Raw genomic sequence first — 20025 nt, 5'->3', positions numbered from 1 at the left:
AGCAAGAATAATTACAGTGTCAATTAATTCTGTCCTCCTACTGGCTTCCTGAAACTGTATGCAAGTGACTGCCTCATGAGCACACTTGTATTCTTCCTTGGATAGACTGCACATTGTGAAGTCTAGTCCAGCAAGTGGGTTCAAAGGAAAGGTTTTTATGAAATTTTTATCATAGGCTGACTTCAGAAGATTTGCTTTGGCTAAATTTTTAGTTTAATCCCGATTGAATGTAAATGCTAATAGCTCAGCACCTCTAGCTTTTAGTACAAACTAGCAGCTGAGACCCATTTAATGTCTCAGCAGGAGATGTTCTCATGCATCACATAAAACTTTAGGGCTAAAAGAAACAGCGTAATAAAACTGGACTGCAATTCAATAGCACTACATATCACCGTTCCTCACAGAAATAGCTTCTGGATGTTTTAAATTCAGGGGAAACAATCATTTGAACTGTGTGTCAGAATAAATACAAACAAGTTTTCCATGCTCAGAAATCAGTATCATGTTGTAGATAATAATTTGGTATTATCTGTATGCATGGGAGATTTTAGATGTAAAGAAATGCACTTCTGTTTCTTAGCCACTGATTCTATTCTAAATACCTATTTGTTTGCATGCATGGAAGGTAAGAAGGTAAAGAGATGATTTTCTGAGAAGCTGTTTCTCTTGGGCCACTTTAAAATTGTTTTCCATTATTTAGGGGAGGTGGCAATTATGGATTAAATATGATCAATGTGATCTAGTTTTCAGTGGTATAACCAGGGCCGGCTCTAGCTTTTTTGCCGCCCCAAGCAAAAAAAAAAAACAACAAAAAAAACCTGTGCAGCGGGGGCAGGAAACCAACCTGCCACCCGGCTGGAGCAGCAAAGGAGGGGGTGGGGGCAGGAAACCAACCTGCCGCCTGGCTGGAGCAGCAAAGGAGGGGGGGGGAACCAACCTGCCAGCCGGCTAGAGCAGCAAAGGAGGGGGGGGGCGGGGAACCAACCTGCCAGCCGGCTGGAGCAGCAAAGGGGGGGTCGGGAAACCAACCTTCCGCCCAGCTGGAGCAGCAAAGGCAGGCGGGGCGGGAAACCAACCTACCTGCCAGCTGGGGCAGCAAAGGGGTGGGGGGCAGGAATTCCAGGAAACCTGCCAGCTGGTCAGAGCAACAAAGGTGGGAAGGGGCGTGAAACAAACCGCCCAGCCGGCCGGAGCGGCAAAGGGAAGAAAAAAAAAACCCCAAAAAATACGTGTGGGGCGGCAGGAGCGCGGGTGCAGGGGGACTCCCAGCCCTGCAGACCCCGGGCAGTGGAATGCACACCCCAGCTAGCGGTGGGGGGAAAGAGAGAAGGGGGCAGCCAGGGCTTCCTTAAGCGAGGCGCTCGCCATGCGGCCCCTCCTGCCACGTCGCCTGCTGGGAGGGCTCCGCGCCACTCCGGTGGGTGGTCAGGGAAGGTCGCGGTCTGCATGCCGAGCTTGCTGCAGACCTGGCACCACTCCCAGCAGCTCCCCTCCTCCGCGCCGCCGCCCCTTACAGAGCGGCAGGAGCAGCAAACCAAAAGAAAAAATCCTGCAGGGGCGGTGGAAGCAGCGAATAGCAAAAAAAAAAAAAGGGTTGGGCGGAATGCCGCCCCTTGGAATCTGCCACCCCAAGCACCAGCTTGCTTGGCTGGTGCCTGGAGCCGGCCCTGGGTATAACTCAGAAATGACTCCACTGAAATCAACAGAGTTACACCAGTGTAAAGTTGATACAAGATCGGAATCAGGCTATGTTTTCCATTCACATTCAGTTGCAGTACATTTAATTCTTTTTCATCTACTGTCCAGATACTGATTAGTCTCTTTCCATTACTGTCAGTGTAGTGTTTGGGGTGGAGATGGGCTGATGGGCCCTTCGGGAGGGGGTGGGGGGGAAAAGGTTAAAACTGGGGTTTTCAAAGAAGCCACTGAGAGAGAAATGCCGAGATCCCATTGTACAATGATGTCTCAAACCTACAGGGGCCTCTAGGTGTGTAAAGATAAACACTGATCACATGTCATCATTCGAGGATGCTGGGTGCTGACAGGTGTTATCAGACCACTTCATCATGCATGGTCCCTTAAAACATGTGCTAACTACTTATGCTAAACTATCTGTTCCATCCTGTATTTAGCCATGACACTCTGAGTACCTTTCCCAGACCTGCAGAGGAGCTCTGTGTAGCTCAAAAGCTTGTCTCTCTCATCAACAGAAGTTGGTCCAATAAGAGATATTACCTTTCCCACTTTATCTCTCATCATTTAAAGAATCAGTCAATTACCGACATCTGCAAGATAGTATGAATTTATTCCACTGATAAAAAGTTTTGGCTAAGGGGTCCGCTTTTGCTATTTTTGAGCAGAACTAATTTTAAAAACTTTAAATTTTTAGTCAAAATTTTCAAAGAAATCTAAAGAAGTTAGCTGCCAAAATTTGCAGGAGGAAAAAAATGTTATCAAGTCTACTGTTACCAGAGACTTGAAAGTTTGCACTAACTAAATATTTCAGCAGTCTGTTGTACTGTGAAAACACAATGTTCAAATATTAGCTTATTAACAAATATTAATCAATTCCATTTTGCATGTGGTTTTCCAGTACATCATATGTACGACAACATGGATTACATAATTATCAGTGTCTTATGATATCTCTCTGAGTGCCTGGAGCAGAATTGAAGGTGTGGTCAAAGTTGTTAAAAAGACTTCCTATTAAACAAAACCACCATGTGGTCTGAAAAAAAGAACTGAGTTACATGCAGAACCAATTAGATGAATTTTCTGCAATTTGTCTATGGTTATGTTGACATATTCCATTCTTTCATTGTCTGATAGGATCTCAGTAATTTGGCTCTGACAATGCCCAGAAGCCACTGCCCATCAGGATTTTGCATGCATGCTATCTTTCCTTCATATAGAGAGTCAGGTTTCTTGCTGTAATATTTGAACTAGCAAACTTGTTCTTCAATTTTTGCATGCCTGTCAGGCCTAAACAGCACATCTCTGTCCCTGCACTCGCATGTGTCCCAATGGATGGTCTTTTCTGATCTCAGACATTGTGGAATCACAGTCCTTTTACCTTCATAAATCAGATCATCCATAACTATTAGCTCCTTATTAAACATCCAGTCCTCTGTGACTTGTAGTAGATACTGTTTTTTCTTTATACAGCCAACAGTGATAGTTTCCAGCAATGTGGGTAACTGAGGACCTTACTAAATTGCAATTCTTATTTCTGTCGGTATTTTGTTTGATGAAGAGAACTGGGCATAACTAATGAACTTCTTCAAATGACACCTGCATATTGTTGTTCCCTGCTGAAAATGAGCTACATAAGGTACTTTTTTCTAATACGTGCTTAGCCACAATGTTATGTGCTTACATTATTCTTTATATTACAGTAGCACCTAGAGGCACCAACCAAGAGTGGTGTCCATTGTGCTAGGTGTTGTGATAGACCCTGCCCAAAAAGCTTACAATCACAATAGACAACTGAGGTAGTATTTCCGTTTTGCAGATTGGGAACTGAGGCTGTGTCTACACTAGCACTTTGGTCAGCAAAACTTTTGTCACTCAGGGGTGTGAAAAAAATAAAAACACACCTCTGACCAACATAGCGCTTTCGTTGGTGAAACTTGACGTGGACAGCATTGTGTCAGTGGGAGAGTGTCTCCAGCCAATAAAGCTACCATGGCTTGTTGGGGGGTGTTTAGTTATGCCAGCAGGAGAGCTCTCTCCCGCTGGCACAGAGCGGTTACACAGGAGACCTTACAGCGGAGCAGCTGCAGTGGTAGAGCTGTGCCACTGTAAGGTCTGTAGTGTAGACATAGCCTGAGGCACAGAGACATTAAAGACCTTGGCCAAAATCACACAGGCAATTTGTGCCAGCACTCACAAATGAACTCAGATTTCCTTAATTCTAGTTCATTGCCTTGACCACAACCTTCTTTGTAACTTTGCTGTCCTGCAACAAAGACTGTGATTGCAAAGCCATCGTTGCCTTCGAAAGCTGTGGTGATAGACCAGCTTAACTTTTCCTCCTGTACACACGTTGATGGGAGAACTCACAGCCAAAGTGTTGCAAACATCTCTTGGTCAATCTGTGCATAGTTTATTTCTGTGGTATCAGAAATATAAATAACTTGGATATATTCCCCTCTGGAAGTAACACAGCCCTACATCCACATCGACATAAATACAGAGGTGGCAATTCAGATCATATTATGCCAAGATGCCTCCAATGGCAATTAGTTGCTCCTTCTAGTGAGGGTACAATCATGCTGGAAATCCCACTAAAACAGTCTTTTTTCTGGAGATCTCTTTAGTGCCAAGACTATTTCGAGGTGTCATACATTTAGGAAGGTGAATCATTGCTCCTGATATCCTCTCTGGCTCAGCACATTGCTCTGCTGACCTCATCTCTGTGCTACTTTTTTCAAAGTTGACTTTGTATAAGAAAACTAACTTTCTTTTTAATTGAACTTTGGCAGTAAACCAGGATTTCAGATGAATTGGTACTTTTATCTAGATTCCATATGCCCTGTGATAATAGTAATAGAAGTGCCAGTGGGCTATATTTTCAAGCCATTAATTCTTCAATCATTTTGACCATGAAAGCTAGAAGCCCTCCAGATTTTTGGAATAACTGTTCCTCTGGAAATTCCATTGACCATAACTAAATTTACAGGGCCAGAATCTCAGCTGGTATAAATCAATGTGCCACCATTGAATTCAATGGAACTACATTAATTTACACCTGTTGAGAATCTGGACCATACACGCTAGCTTTACCTAGAGCCCCTTTATAAGAGAATCAACATATAACAGAGTATGCTAACAACTGGGGGAAAGCTAGAAAGATGATCCAAGTTGTGATAAATGAAGGGATGGGGGATAGCTTCCTTTCGTGGACACCCAGCCAGCCAGTTACCTATAAAGTCCTTCTTGGTAGCTGTTCTCTACTTGCTTTACCCGTAAATGGTTAAAAAGTCCCCCAGCTAAAGGGAAAAAAAGTGGGCACCTAACCAAAAGAGCCAATGGGAAGGCTAGAACTTTTTTAAATGGGGAAAGAAACTTTCCCTTTGTCTGTTGCTCTCTGGGAAAGAGGGGAACAGAGGGCAACAGGAATGCTGTGTAAGGCTTAAGCCAGGTATGATCACAAATCATCAGATCATGCCTAGAACTACTTATCTGAACTTCAAATGTTTACGTAGATCAGAATGTTTAGCTAGACGCGATCAATTTATTTCTTATTTTGGCTTGTGGATCTCCTCTGTGCTAACCCCAGATGCTTTTGGTGCTTGTAACCTTTAAGCTGCACCCCCAAGAAACCTGTTTTGGGTGCTTAATTTTTGTAATTGTTTCTTTTAAGATCTATCAAAAAGCCTAAGTTCCAGATGTATTTTTTCCTTTTTGTTTTTAATAAAGTTTACCTTTTTTAAGAACAGATTGGATTTTTGGTGTCCTACAAGGTTTGTGCATGTTGTTTGATTAGCTGATAGCCACAGCTAATTTCCTTTGTTTTATTTCTCAGCTCTTCCCTGGGTGGGGCATGGGGGTGAAAGGGCTTTAGGGTACCCACAGAGAGGAATTCCCAAGTGCCCCTTCCTTCAAAGGTGTTTTTTTGCATTCAGGTGGTGGCAGCATTTACCAAGCCAAAGTCAGAGAGAAGCTGTAATCTTGAGAGTTTAATACAAGCCTGGAGTGGCACGTATTAACTTTTAGAACCTTTGCAGGCCCCTACCTTCTGCACTCGGAGTGACAGAGTGGGGGCCTGCAAAGTTCATAATGAAATCATGTATGTGATCATTGAAAGGTGTAAGATTTTTCCCTAGGCGTTTTCTTCCATTTTCTCAGAAAAATTGCCTCATCCATACAAATGGGGGAATTTCCAGGCATGATAGTCATAAATATGTTCTTAATTCAATTCTGTAAGTATATTCTATATATATTACTCTCTCTCTTAGGCCGAATCCAGCTTCACTTGACATCCGTGGGAAAATTCTTTCTTGGATTTAACTCTATTGTCTTCAACATTCACACCATTGAATATTTTCACACACAGACACTTGAGTGAGAGCAGAGTCCACCTCTTTATGGTGACAGGAGGTAGGAGTCAAGTTTCATTGAAGTCAATGGGACTTAGAAGACTAATTCAGTTTTGAAAATGGAACTTAAGCACTTTGAGATTTTACCCTATCTGCTTGTTTGGTGATTTTTGTGAAGGTATAATATAGAGACTATTGAAATGTGAAGAGAAAAATGCATTATCAATATTTGAGATATTTGTATATGATAAAGTGTAAAGGTACAAGAAAAAGTTCAAGTATATCCTTTGAAAATACTACGTTATTGTTTTTGTAGTTCAAGAGAATTTCAACTATTCTACAGGGATATGAAATAACTAGGCTTGGTAGAATTATTTTTTTATATAATTTTATCAGAATATCAATGTTTATTTAAGATTTTCATATGTTCAAATTTTCACAGTTGCTGGAAATTATTGGAGGGCTCAGATAATTAGATACATTACTCATTGAGATTCAAGAAGCCAAAACTTTATAACTTAAAACAAAAATTGTCAATGTCACATGTCAAAATATACTGTTAATATCCTTAAATCAAACTCTAACATGTTCTCAAGCAGCATTTTTCTTACTTTGCCTATCTGTAAATTTTGATTATAGATGGAATTTATCATTTTTGTGTGTACAATGAAATTGACATTTACCAACACTTACCAATTAAAAAAACTAGAAAATAAGAAATAACCATCAACTAAATGCCTTTTTATGTGCTGACAGCAATGCACACCAGAATGAAATATGCATTAGTACTATGGGGGGGAGGGGAGCTTATAGGTGTGACCAGTGACAGAAAAATCAAGAAAAAAAGTGAAACACTTCAGGGGCAAAATAAAGTATTACTAATTTTTGAGAAGATCTTGCAGAACAAGAAAAGGAGATTTTACAGAAGAAAACTGGAAGCAGTCTTCTTGAATGCAGATCTCACAGACTCATGAGACAGCTCATGGTGTCCGACACCATCAGGTGGTCCAGAGACATTTATACGGAACACATCACCGGACACTGCCAATACCACACCGAGTAACCGAGACCACCAACCAGGGAAATAACTCACTTCCTTCCCTGATGGACCAAGGGATGCACCCCACCCATGTACTTATCCGCTACACCGATACTGACTTGGACTCCTTATTCATTCCATGGGTGGCGTACCCGAGCCCACTTATCCACTGGCACTTTAAAAACCCTTGTACCCCAATCTGGGTCTATGCCGGTTATGCGATATGTATGTATCTTTTCATCCTTGCAAACAATATCTGTAACCGCCCATAACCCAAGCCTGATCCCAGAGGTACAATACCTTCCCTCTTAACTCATGTATATTTCATTTCAAACATTCACTTTAATAAAATGTTTACTCTCCCTGAGCTACCTTTAAAGGAGCCTCTTCCAGTGCACAAGCAAGCCACTGTAGGCCTATAGCAGTTATGCCAGTCTTTGCATGGTCTCTCTGTTTGCTTCTCTATACACAATTCCTAAGATTGATAAAAGGGCACAGCAAGCTCTTGGGCTATGCACCAGGATGCCATGCCAGAGTCTGACTCAGACCACTGCCTCCACGCATAATTTATTGGTTAAACAGAAAACCAGCATAATACCACATTATAATAGTGCCTGTGTCCAACTTTGGCTAAAGCTCCCAGAGGCTTTTTCCTCAGCCCTTCTCAATCTTTGTCTCAACCCCAGGATTCCTGCAAGAACCTACCTGAACATTCCCTAATCACTGGGTTCTTTCCCCTGCTCCAGAGTGTACCACAGGAACCTACCTGCTTCTTGCAGCTCTTTAGCCCATCTGAGCGCTTGCTGGTCCATTATAAGGACCAGGTGTGCTTCACCTGACTCCTAACCCCACAGCCTCAGGTGGGAGGCAGCTGATTAGTCACAGGTGGGGCTGAGCCCATCTGTCTTTACAGAGGTCAGTCACCCTGTGACAGATACTATACAATCTTTAAAATAAATAAGAATTTCTATGACTGGAGAGTTTTATTTTAAAAAAACCACTCCAATAAAGAGCATTTTCCTTAACAAGATCCAGTTCTGGTTATGTGACACTTTGCTCCACCAAGAACAGACGTCGTCTCTGCCCACACTCCTTTTATTTCCATTTACCAGGAAATAACTGGGAATGTAACCCTTCCCTGTTCACATCAATTATTCTCTCCATTTGGAAGCTGCCAGAAAGGGTCTAACTTACCACCTGGCTTCCTTCTGCACTCCCTGGGCACGACCTGTGGCTTTTTCTTTCACTGGGGGAAAGGGGGCTCTGGTCTCCTTCACCATTCCTGCTGCACCTGGATGGCTTCCTTCTCATGTCATTGAATGGTGCCAACAAATATTTTCAGGGAATGAGCCACCAGGCAGGAATCCTGTCCCTTCCTGTCCTGACACTCCCCTGGTAGAGTTGAAGAAGGAAACTATCCCTCTCCAACTATAGTTAGCGCTGCAATAACCTCTCTGATAGGTAACACCCCTGTAACCCTGAGGGGTTGCAATGTATGAGCATACTAGATGGCGGAGCCTCTGATTCCATTTGCACTACTCCTGGGGTTATGAGTGCTGTAGTCACTCTAGGCCTTATGAAGTGTCATCTGCCCCTGAGATGAGTGCAGAACTTACAGCTGAAGGAGAGGACGGGTGACACAGGGGGCAATGGTACCAACTGGCAGAAAGGACAGGGGGTGCATAGGATTTTACAGGGAGCCCCCAAGTCAGATATATGCATAATAGTTCACAAAGGTATCATGTGAGGTCTCTACCGATAGCCAGTAGCCCCTTGGTCATCATAATCATTGTGCAATATATGTACAGATAATATTTAAGAAGTTATATATCTATAATAAAATATATGTTCTCCAGGTCTTGGAATTAAGGCAGGTCACCTGGAGGTGACATACCTCAGAAATGTTCCTTTCAGGCAGGAAATAACAGACACCTATCTCCCTGTATGGGTTTGTGTGTGCGTGCGTGTGTGTGTGTGTGTATTGTATGTCTCACAGTGTATGCCTGTTTGCATACTGAGACACAGGCAAAAGACGAAATTGTGAAATCTACAGGAGAAGAAATCCTCAGGAATAAGCAAACTGCATGGGGGTGTCCTGTTTATGAATAATGACAAAGGATTGTTCTGGGATATCTTGGAGTGCAAAGCAACACACTGAATCCTTCACCTGGAAGGCAGATGGACCGCATAGTTGCCTCATGAAAGGAGGATCGCAGCCAACCTGACTGTAAAGCGCTGCAAGGATTTTAGGTTAGTAATATTCTACAAGACATGAGTATCTTGTTAATTAAGTCTAGGGTCTAGAATGCATGTTATGATTTTATTTGACATGCAAACATTTGTTTCCAATACAGCTGCTTTCTTGAATCTCTGTGCTCCGTTAAATAAACTCATACTTGATTTCACTATAAACATATCTAAATGCTGGGTGTTAAGCAGAGCGTTGATCTCAGGTGGACCTGGCAAGCTGGGGTGTACTGTTTCTTTGGAAGCACTGAATCGGTCAGTGTCCAGTGGAGAAGAGGCTGGACATTCCAGGGAGATGCTCAGAGGCCTCAAGGGTTGGGGTGTGCCAATCGCTAGTCTGTAGCGTAACAGCAGGGCCTGCAAGGCTTAGAGGGGAGGGCTTGGGCTGCCCAGGGTGGGTGGAGTTGGGAAGCTGATGCACAGCAGGCACAGACAAGGCTTCCTCATATTGAAGGCAAGTGGTAGGGAAGTGCCTCACAACCCTGGGAACCACCAGGAAGCATCACAAAGGGCTTTGTGTGAAAGGAAGATAGTGGTTGTTGATAGGGAAGGAGGGTTTTCAGTTATCTGGGGAATTAAATTTTACAGATTTCCTTCCCTGAGCTTTACACAATGTAGTTGACCTCAAACCAAAGTCATTATGAATAGGTTGAAGGTTTTCTGTGAACACTGAGCACAGCTTTAGTAATTACTAGCTGAGAATCAATCCCACTGTGCTTTTCCTCACATCCAAACAACAAACCATTGGTGCATCTACCCTTCCTCCTTCAAGGCCACTACAATGCACAGGGTCAGCCATCAATATTCTACTCTTGGAGGGCTCCCACCATGCTTGTTTGCTCTGCTTTCCCAAAAGTGCATGGGAGCCATGTGACATGAACGTGAGGCTTCCCTTTTTGTCAAACTGCATTGTCATTCAGGCAGGTTGTTGCACTTTTCCAATTTGAAGACAAATGGGTTGTTCAAGGTAGAATTGCATTTTGAGGTTTTCAGATCTTGTTGGGATTTTCATAGCCAAAACTTTTTGGTCAGTATTTGTAACTTAAACGCTTTCAGTGGTTGGCATGTTTCAAATTCTTTCATTTTGAGTTTACAGAACATGCTTTTTCAGCATTGTGCATTTGTGTGATGTGGTTATCAAAGAAAGAATTGCTTCATTCACTGAAGGCTATCATTATCAATTTTTCCACACTGTCATACTGTGCTTTGATACTTAATATTGCTACAAGGCAACTGGAAACCATTACACATCATTATGTTGATAATGCAAGGGTCAATTATTAATGGATTTTAATTGGCTAGTAATCCAGCAATTCAAACTGAAATTGTGTTCGCTGTCTGTGTAATTGTTATTGGATATGATGAGACAAGATTTGTGAATATGTTGTAAGACTATCTAAGCAATTGAAATGAACCTTAGAAGTTGGAAATAGGAAAAAAAGCTACTGGGTCATCATCCAGTTCATCTCCCTGCCAATACAGGATTATTCCTGCATTACAAATGATGCTCAGATGCAAACAAGCAACACTATTGACCCAATACCTTCAAAGGAAAAGCATTCATACTGGTCTCCATTCAAAATGTCATGAGTATTAAAAACCATTTATTTTGCTTTTCCATAGAAGCATCAAAATGAGAACAAAGTGATGAGCGTGGATGGTCCTAGGTATAGGTCTTTCCCTAAATAGAGCCACTTCTTCAAAAAAAAGTTTTTTTCTTTCATTCAAGTTATTGTGAGGGAAATATTCTACATTACCCTCAAATCCTGCATATGCAATAAGAATAGCATTAATTTTTTTAGCATATCATTAGTCATTATTGTGATCTTCAATGAATTCCCTTTTAAGCCAGTTATGTCTTTCCTATCTGCACTATCACAACCGCAGCAAGGTGATAACCGCAAAAATATTTTCTGTAGCTATTCAGTCAGGTTTTTTAAATGTAGACTGTGCTTATACCTGAGATAGGGTGCCATGACCTAGGATACTGCCCAGATGCAGATCTGATTCAAAACAATTAGCGTGAACTCCAATGTATAAAGGTGCCTGAGTGTCTCTTTGACGCAGAGGAAACTACGGGCAGGGACAAAGGGGAGAAACCCTGGAGACAATAAGGATCAAGAAGCTTTGGTTGAGGTTTGTGTCTTGTTATTTGATTTAACCATAAAGGAAACCCTGAGAATAGGAATAAGTGTAGACCATATCAGTTGGGTAGGTTTGTAATCTAATAGCAATAAGATAGGAAGGTCACCTATATACTTCACCCATTTGGTGTTCCTGCTCCATAGATATTCTCGCATGTGTTTACTAACAACACTGTTCACAAAATCAGTGAATTTAAAGTGTGTATTAAAGAGCTATCATGAACAAATATCTCAGCACCTTCTTCCATGCGTCACCTGATTCTTGGAAACTTTTCCAAGACGTTGTCCAAAATCCATCCTCCAAACCATCACCCTCTTTCATACCAGTCCTATAGACCCATTTTTCCAGCACTGCCTTCAAAAAATGTGTGGCTCATACTCAGACATACACATTTAAACTACCAAGGAATATGTATGTCTAGAATGAGTAAGCTTCTCAGAGTAGAAACGTGTAGCATTTTGTATTTTCTGTGAGCCCACGTGCTGGTGCTAAAAAATTAAATAATAATAAAATGTTTGTGTGTCTACACTCACAAATGTTTATACACACACACACAACCCTAATTCTATGAGTTATAACCATCCAAGTGGGGGGAGAAACATGCCCATGCACATCGCAGTATGTGTCCAGTCAAAACAGCCAGCATTTCAAGCCTCTAACATCAAATACTTACCAGGATGTGCTTGTAGAAGACCTACAGATTAAAAATTATTCCAAAATTATTTGGCTAATAAAGTAAAATGAGTACATTCAATAAAATCATGATCTGCTCATGGACAAGTCACAAGGACAAGAGAGGTGAAACTGAAGGTAGTGATTCAGCAAGGTAGTTAAGCACATGCCTAACTTTAAGTGTATAATTAGTCCCATGGATATCAAAGCTCAAATAGGTTTAATTATTCACCCAATTTTAATGTCCTTTTTATCTTTTGCATCCTGTTGGGGTTTCTTCTCTTACAAGGACTCCTCCCAAATAAGAAATCATAATCACTCAACTTGGAAAATGAATTACAACAACATATTATGAATCAGTTTTCTTAATCCCTTCAATATCCACCATTACTTATGAATCATAATTATGGCCCCTGTCACCTCCTTCTCCCCAGATATGGGTGTGCAGGAGAATAATGTAATGTAAACCCTGTCCTTGTACTCATAAAAGTAGGTAGCAAAGCTCAACTGACGTGATCCTTTACTCCCAGGCTCATGGATTTGTTAAACAGATGAAAATCTGTACCTAGTTCTTTTTGTACCTAGTGCATTGGTGCCACAGTCCCTGATGGGGGCCTCTAAATGTTCCCATCATACAAATAAATAATAAACAGGAACAACAGGGGAAATAATCTCAACTAAGCAGAACAATGGTTATTATATTGCCCTTTATAACTTAGTAACTATGTACCTAGCTGCTGCAGTGATAGGTGCTCTAAATAAAATAAATCACATGTATTAAATTTAATAAATGTTTTGTCATGGTCTAGCATACAATTGCCTAGAAAGAAAAGACACAGTAGAGGTTAATTGCAGACATATTGCATGGAAGCACTCAGTAACAGCTTAAAACTAAGAGAAGTGTCATGCTAACATTATTGATGTTGCAGATTGCACAATAAGTACAAAGACAGACATTGTGTAACAGTGCTTCTGGCAACAGAGGCAGTAAAATCTATATCACATCCCCATAGTCTACTACCAGCATGAGAGAAAAATCAGCAGAAAATAAGAAACTGTCAGACAACTCCTGCCACAGTTCACATCACACAAATATAAATGTTGCTGAATCACTTGTGTAAGGAAGAGGATTAGCACTACAGCGTAAGATGAAACTGCTTTGATCAATATGTCACTCTTATCAGGCCTGATCCAAAGCTCACTGAAGTCTGTGACAGTCTTTCCTTTGACTTCAGTGAGCTTTGGATCAGGCCCATAATGTTTAAATATGGCTTGTGGCCACTAGACATTAGAAACTGACAAGAATTTCCATGTTTTCTGCTTGACAAAGATTTCCTGTAAAGCATTAAGGATAATGTTTCGGTTACATCAAGCATATGTTAGTTAAATGGGGACATGCAGGGCCAGATTCCCAGCTGGTGTAAGTCCAGGTAGCCCTGTTGTCTTCAGTGTGTGAGAGAAATTAGAAAAACGAAATCCACACAAGTTGAACTTTGACTTTACTGGGAACAGAAGTAGCCCCTTTGTCTGTTATTATGTATTAGTGACTGGAACATAACAATCTTCTGAGACAACAAGTCCCTCACAAATATTCTTTCTAATAAAACCATCATCAATGAATTTTTGTTCTCCTCAGGCTTTGTATTCACTGCTTGGTCTGTCTTTTCATGACATTCTCCCAGTTCAATAATAACATCACATTCCTAAGGCCTTAACCCTTTTCTCATCCAGCATTCTCACATCTATCTACAGAATCTGGCAAAATCAATACAGAGTATATGCCAGCCTGTCTCCTCCAATTATTATTTGTTCATAGGCATGATAATTAGGCCATGGCAGTGAATTTTATTTCTCGTTGTCCTGCTCCTGTTGCCTCCCAACTTCTCCCTCACCTCATGGTAATTCAAACACCCCAAAAGTTTGTTTTCCTTGCAGGTTTTTTTTCTTTTCTTTTCCCCCCATAGCCTGGCCTATGAGGCCTACAAGTCTTGATTCTCATTCGTGTTTTCTCATCAAAAATAGAAAGATTCTGGTTTGCGTTTGGGAACTATATCCTTTCAAAAATATTAATATCTCTACGTTCTTAGGAATCTTTCCTACTCCACTCCACTCCCATAGTACTCATTAATGTCAATGTGAAGTTGCACATATGGAGGAAGAATACTACATAATATTGCTCCACATACCCTGCAGTAAGCTAACAGTGATGTGTGTTCTAATTTTAACATCACTAATGCCAATGGCAAGCTAGACTGAAATAACTTGGTTTAGAAAAGTTGACTATAATGAGCTCATGTCTTGCAGAAAGGTATTTACTCATTGTTTTATATTTTATAAAGGAAAACAATGACAGCTTCAACATGATATCCAAGGGGACCTCCTGTTATCAAATAAGTGTTATAACATTGTAGCATCTGTTATGCTGGTAGACCAGATGCTAGCTCTTGCCAAGGCTGTAGGTGTCAGCTGAGCCCTGACAAATTCATAGCTAGAAAGCAGGTCAGCTCACTTCTATGTTTGTATTGTTCAAGATTGGTGTTAGAATTGTAAGAATGTGTTTAGTGCTTAGACTATAAAATGCTTGTAAATTGCTGCATGAATTAATCTCATTTGTAATGTCTGTATCCCATGCTATAAGGAAATATGTAAGTTTTGCTTTGTAAGTGTAAAAATCGCTGCTCTGAACTTGTGAACCCAAGCAGGAGGAGTGGTTCTTTCACCCATCAAGAAGAACTATGAAGACCAAATGGGCCATTTTGAAACATCATGATACAAAGACTGGGTTAACGGCCTTCTCATGCCCCTGAAGGTGCTCCATGCAAGAAAGCTTGTCCACGCAGCTTGAGTTCTGGAAGAAGGAACAAAAGATAGATTAAATGAAAATTTTTAATCTTTTGGCTGTTTGGACTGTCACAGAGCAGGAGCTAGGAAACAAAAGCAGAGATTTCTAGGGTCAACCTGCGTTAGCCCTAAAAGACATTCAGTGCTGACAGATTACTACATCTGACTCCTTTTGGAACCACAGACTAACTCATTTGTACGTTGCTTGCTTTAACCTGTAAATAACTCTCTCATTTATTTTTCCTTGTTAATAAATCCTTAGCTTGTTTACTATAGGATTAGCAACAAGCATTCTCTTTGGTGTGAGATCTGAGGAATGTGACAGGTCTCTTGGGACTGGGAGCAACCTGAATATTTTGTGATTTTTGGTATAAGTGACCATTTATCACTAAGTCTGTCTTGCCTGGGTGGCATGATAGACTGGAGTGCCCAAGGGGACTGTCTGTGACTCCATGGTAAGTGTTAAGAGAATGTGAAGTAAATAGGATAGAGACTAAATAATCTTGCTTCTGGCCTTGCTTTTAGTTTAAACAGTCTGAATAAGCAAGCAAGAGAAAGTAAGTGAAAGCACAGGGCTGCCCTTCCTCCTCCTTCCCCACTGCAGCTGGTAGCCTTGAAGATAAGGGGTTAATGGAGCAAGGAGTTGCTATAGTAACCAAGAAGCCAGAAGGGAGGGTGTAAGAAGGAGACGCAAGGTCTGCAAGAAAGTGACCATGGCCACAAGTAACCCTGCTCCTTACCCCCCCCCCCCCCCATCAGGTACAAAAAAGGTAGTCTTATTGACCCCAGACTCAAGACCCCCCAGAAGGGAACATGACCATATAGTGTAAGGGGTGGTACTGGGGGAGAGGAGAGTATAATTAAGTTTGCCAAGAAGAGGGGGACGAGAGAGGGAGCTCCGGCAACGTGCGGAGCTAGGGGTCAGGAGAAGAATGGGGTTCTATTGGTGTATAGAATAGTAAAAAAGGGAGGGGAAGAGGAAATAGCCCAACTGGTATGAAGGGATTCAGAAGACGCTTGCTTGTTTAGCCCCAATAAACCCATCAAATTGCCTGCAGACTGGACTCTAGACTGGTTTTTTCCAGTGAACGATGCCTGGGAACTGAGAGGGAGGAGGGAGCTGGACCTCTCTTAAAGTCTCCAATCTCATTGAGGTGTGTATTGCATTAGGCAGAATGATTCTCATTAAGGCACCACTTCATAAGTCAACTAGAGAGTCATCAAAGAATCAGATCAATTGTAATTGTATTACAAAGAAAATGTTGTGTTGTACTGTATATGGTGTTAAGAATATATTCAAATTGATTTATACAAAACAGGCCAAGGGGTGGAGAGGAAGACTAAGGGCTTGGCTACACTTGCAAGTTGCAGCGCTGGTAGAGGCTTTCCAGCGCTGCAATTACACCCCGTCCACACCTGCAGGGCACAACCAGCGCTGCAACTCCCTGGCTGCAGCGCTGGCTGTACACCTGGCCAGGTTGGGGTGTAGCGATTGCAGCGCTGGTGATCCAGCGCTGCTCATCAAGTGTGCACACACACCAGCGCTTTTATTGGCCTCCGGGGAATAAGGAGATATCCCAGAATGCTTTTAACTAAAATTACTCCCTTTGTTTTGTTATGCAGCCAGTCTTTGTTTTGTTGTGAACCTCCGGAGCTCCGTGAGCTGCTTATCAGCTCCTGTTTGCTGTGATCAATCTGTGAACAATCAAATGAGATCCTCCTCCCTGTTGTGAACAGCTCTGTGGAGCTCCTCCGTTGCCGCTGCTGCTATCTAAAAAACAAACATAGCTCCTGTTTGCTGTGATCATCTGTACCTGGCTGTAAACAATCAAATGAGAGGCAGGCAGGGAAACAGCGGGGAGTCGTGCAGGCTGTTTGCAATTAAGAGTTAAGACTAAGGGGTCAGAAAAATGTTCTGATTTTTCAAGTCAGGAAGCTAAACACACAGTGTTGGTTCCAAAAATCCCCTCTCTCTTTCCCCCCGCTCCCTGTCACACTAGACCCCACTCCACCCCCCTCTTTTGAAAAGCACGTTGTGGCCACTTGAATGCTGGGATAGCTGCCCATAATGCATCACTCCCAACAGCGCTGGAAATGCTGCAAATGTGGCCACACACCAGCGCTGGTAGCTGTGAGTGTGGCCACACACCAGCGCTGCTCCTACACAGCTGGATGACCAGCGCTGCAAACTACCAGCGCTGCAAACCGTAAGTGTAGCCAAGCCCTAAGTGAAAGGAATAAGCACACAAAAACACACACAAAGAAAATTTAGTTTGAGAGAAAGTAACAGCAAAATTATTCAAAGTTTATAATGGAAGCATGCTGCATGTTAGAACACCGAATCTGATTAATTTAAGCTTCCTAGTATGAAGTGTGTGGGGAGTGATCTTGACATGATACTCAAATTTAAGTAGAGAGAGAAACAGAGGAGGATTAGGGTTGATGAAGGCAAAGAAGTCCCAAGGACAGTAAGTTATGATAATATCAGACCTGACATAAAACATCTGCTCTTAGGATGAGATTAGTCAAAGGGCAAACCAGAACAGTAATGGAAAAGAGTTCATAACACTGAAACTCTGTGCATAAGCATTATATTTATGGTCTCAAAGCTCCTTCAAAAACCTAGTTCTTCTTCCCCCTGTGCTTCTTGTACATAGCCACAGAAACAACCAAACAAAAAACCCAACCAAAGCTAAGGCCACGTCTACATTACACAATTAAGTTGACATAAGGCAGCTTACATCAACCTAACTCTGGAGGTGTACACACTCCAACGCTCTTCCCGCTAATGTAACTCTCCTGCTAGGCCACCATAATAAAGCCACCTCAATGAGAGGCATAGCGCTTAGGGAGGTATAGTGACAAAATGTGAGTATAGACACTGCGCTACTTATGTCACCATAAGTGGTCTCCAGCAGATGTCCCATGATGTCCATCGTGACCACTCTGATCAGCAGTTTGAACTCTGCTGCCCTCCAGCCAGGTGTGCTTCTCCCCCTTTAAAGCCCCAGGGATTTTTGAAATTCTTCCTGTTTGCTCGGCATGGAGAGCTCACATAGCATCTTCCCTGCTGATCATGCTGGCTCCCCGCAGCAAACACACTCCTGCCTGGAGTACACTGGAGTTGTTGGATCTGCTGGGTCTGTGGGAAGAGGAGGCTGTGCAGTCACAGCTTTGCCCAGCTGCAGAAACCTTGATACCTACAGGCAGATTGCTCATGGCATGGAGGAGAAGGGGCACGATAGGGACACGCAGCAGTGCCATGCCAAAATCAAGGAGCTGAGGCAGGTGTACCAGAAGACAAAGGAGACCAATCGTTGGTCTGGTGCATCACCAAAGACATGCCACTTCTACAAGGAGCTGCATGCTATCCTCGGCAGTGACCCCACCTCCACCGCCAAGAGCCCTGTCGATACATAGGGGTGGAGGGGGACTGGAAACAGTGGCATGAACCCTAAGGATGATGTGATGGATGAGGAAGTGGTGTTGAAAGAGGATGGAGGATAGGCGACAGGGATAGTCCAGTGGTGTGGCAAGTCAGGACCTCTAGTTAATTCCGGAGGGGTCTAGCCAGTCCCAGCACTCTGGCTCTGGCACACGTGAGGCAGGAGGGTGGAGCTCCAGCAAATACTCATTGTGCTTTGATACTGCAAAGAAACATGAGGTAGAGCTCTGCTTTTTTAATCAGGGAAGAAGAGGGATTGAATTAAGCAACACATGCACAGTTTGTATCTGCTTCTCATTCCCCTGTGCATCTAAGCAGAGGGGGACAAGTTTGTTGATGCCTACCAGGATGTCCCAGGAATCCTCCACAGAGATCTCTAGGACACTTTCCTGGAGGTAGTTTGCCATCTTCTGATGAAGTTTCTTGGGAGGGCTGCCTTGTTTCTTCCCCTGCTGTAGAAAACTTTGCTGTGCTTATCAGCAATTACTTCTGTAGGCAACAAAGCAGCACATATAGGCGAGCAGCATACGGATCCAGTCTGCAGCTGCAAAGAAGCAGGAGCAGCACCGTTGCATCCTCTGTTACCCTCATGAGCAAGTTATCAGCTGCTATCACCCCCACCTCTAGAAAATGGCTCCAGTATTCAAAAGAGTGGCCCTAAATGCTTTTACTTATACCCCTCTGAAACCCCCGACACCCATAATACCATATTTTCCCTTTACCCCCACCCTAGGCCGAACTCACCATGACTGGGACTCCCGCTGTGCTGGGTGCCTGGCAAGGGAAAGTGAGAAAGTGGTGTTTCTAACTTGTTTGAATCAAAGGCTGTGAGTGCAGTCACAATAGTGCCTCTGTCTATTGTTTCTTTAGCTTCATCAGATGTGCTCTTGACTGTCTCTTCCTGCACACTGGCTGAGTGGCTCCATCTGATAAGGAGACAAACAGGAGGAGTAAGAAAGACATGTTCCATGAGGTGCTGAAATCTTCTGATGCTTTGGATTGTGAGCAAAGAGCCTGGAGAGAGGCTATCAATGAGGAACTGTGTGTGGATAGTCAGAAATGGGCAGGAGCAAACAGATGTGCTGAGGTCCCTGATTGAACTGCAGACAGAACACATCCATGCTCACCTCCCCCAGCAGCCTATATAGAACTGCCGTCCATGCCCTCCTTACATTCCCCTCGTCCTCCCCCCTACATTCCTTGCATGTTCCCGGGCCGTCTCAGTTCCCCATGCACTCCATCCTGAGGGACATGTATCACAATGACAGCTGGACATATATCCAACTGGGAGAGCCTCATTTGAAAATGTACTCTTCATTTTCATGTCCCTTGCAGAACACAGAAATGTTTGTATTGCTGTTGAATAAAAATGTACTTATAGAAAGATACGGAATCTTTATTTGTTTCCTACAGTTGGTAGTTGCTGCTGAAATTCATACACAGGGGCAATCAGTGCATTTACATTGTAAAGCTAACGCGCACACAGCAACCATTACAAGATTCATACTATGGTGCAAGAAAACAATGTCTGGCTAAATGCATTACAGAGACCCATTAGTGGGGCTCATTTTCAAAATGCTCCTTCAAAGCCTCCC

The 20025-nt window shown here is 42.6% G+C and overlaps 1 long non-coding RNA gene across 1 annotated transcript; it reads right to left on the bottom strand.

The window, feature by feature from the left end:
* Nucleotides 1-14469: 14469 nt before the first annotated feature.
* Nucleotides 14470-19351, bottom strand: LOC120406509. Its single transcript, XR_005599324.1, has 3 exons — nucleotides 19175-19351; nucleotides 18775-18974; nucleotides 14470-14992 (listed from the first exon to the last, which is right to left on the bottom strand). It is a non-coding gene; the product is annotated as an uncharacterized LOC120406509 (long non-coding RNA).
* Between the last annotated feature and the right edge of the window lie 674 nt (nucleotides 19352-20025).

Source organism: Mauremys reevesii, linkage group 5 (assembly GCF_016161935.1).
Source record: "Mauremys reevesii isolate NIE-2019 linkage group 5, ASM1616193v1, whole genome shotgun sequence".
NCBI classification, from domain to species: Eukaryota; Metazoa; Chordata; order Testudines; family Geoemydidae; genus Mauremys; species Mauremys reevesii.
This window is presented reverse-complemented; position numbering and strand designations above follow the sequence as displayed.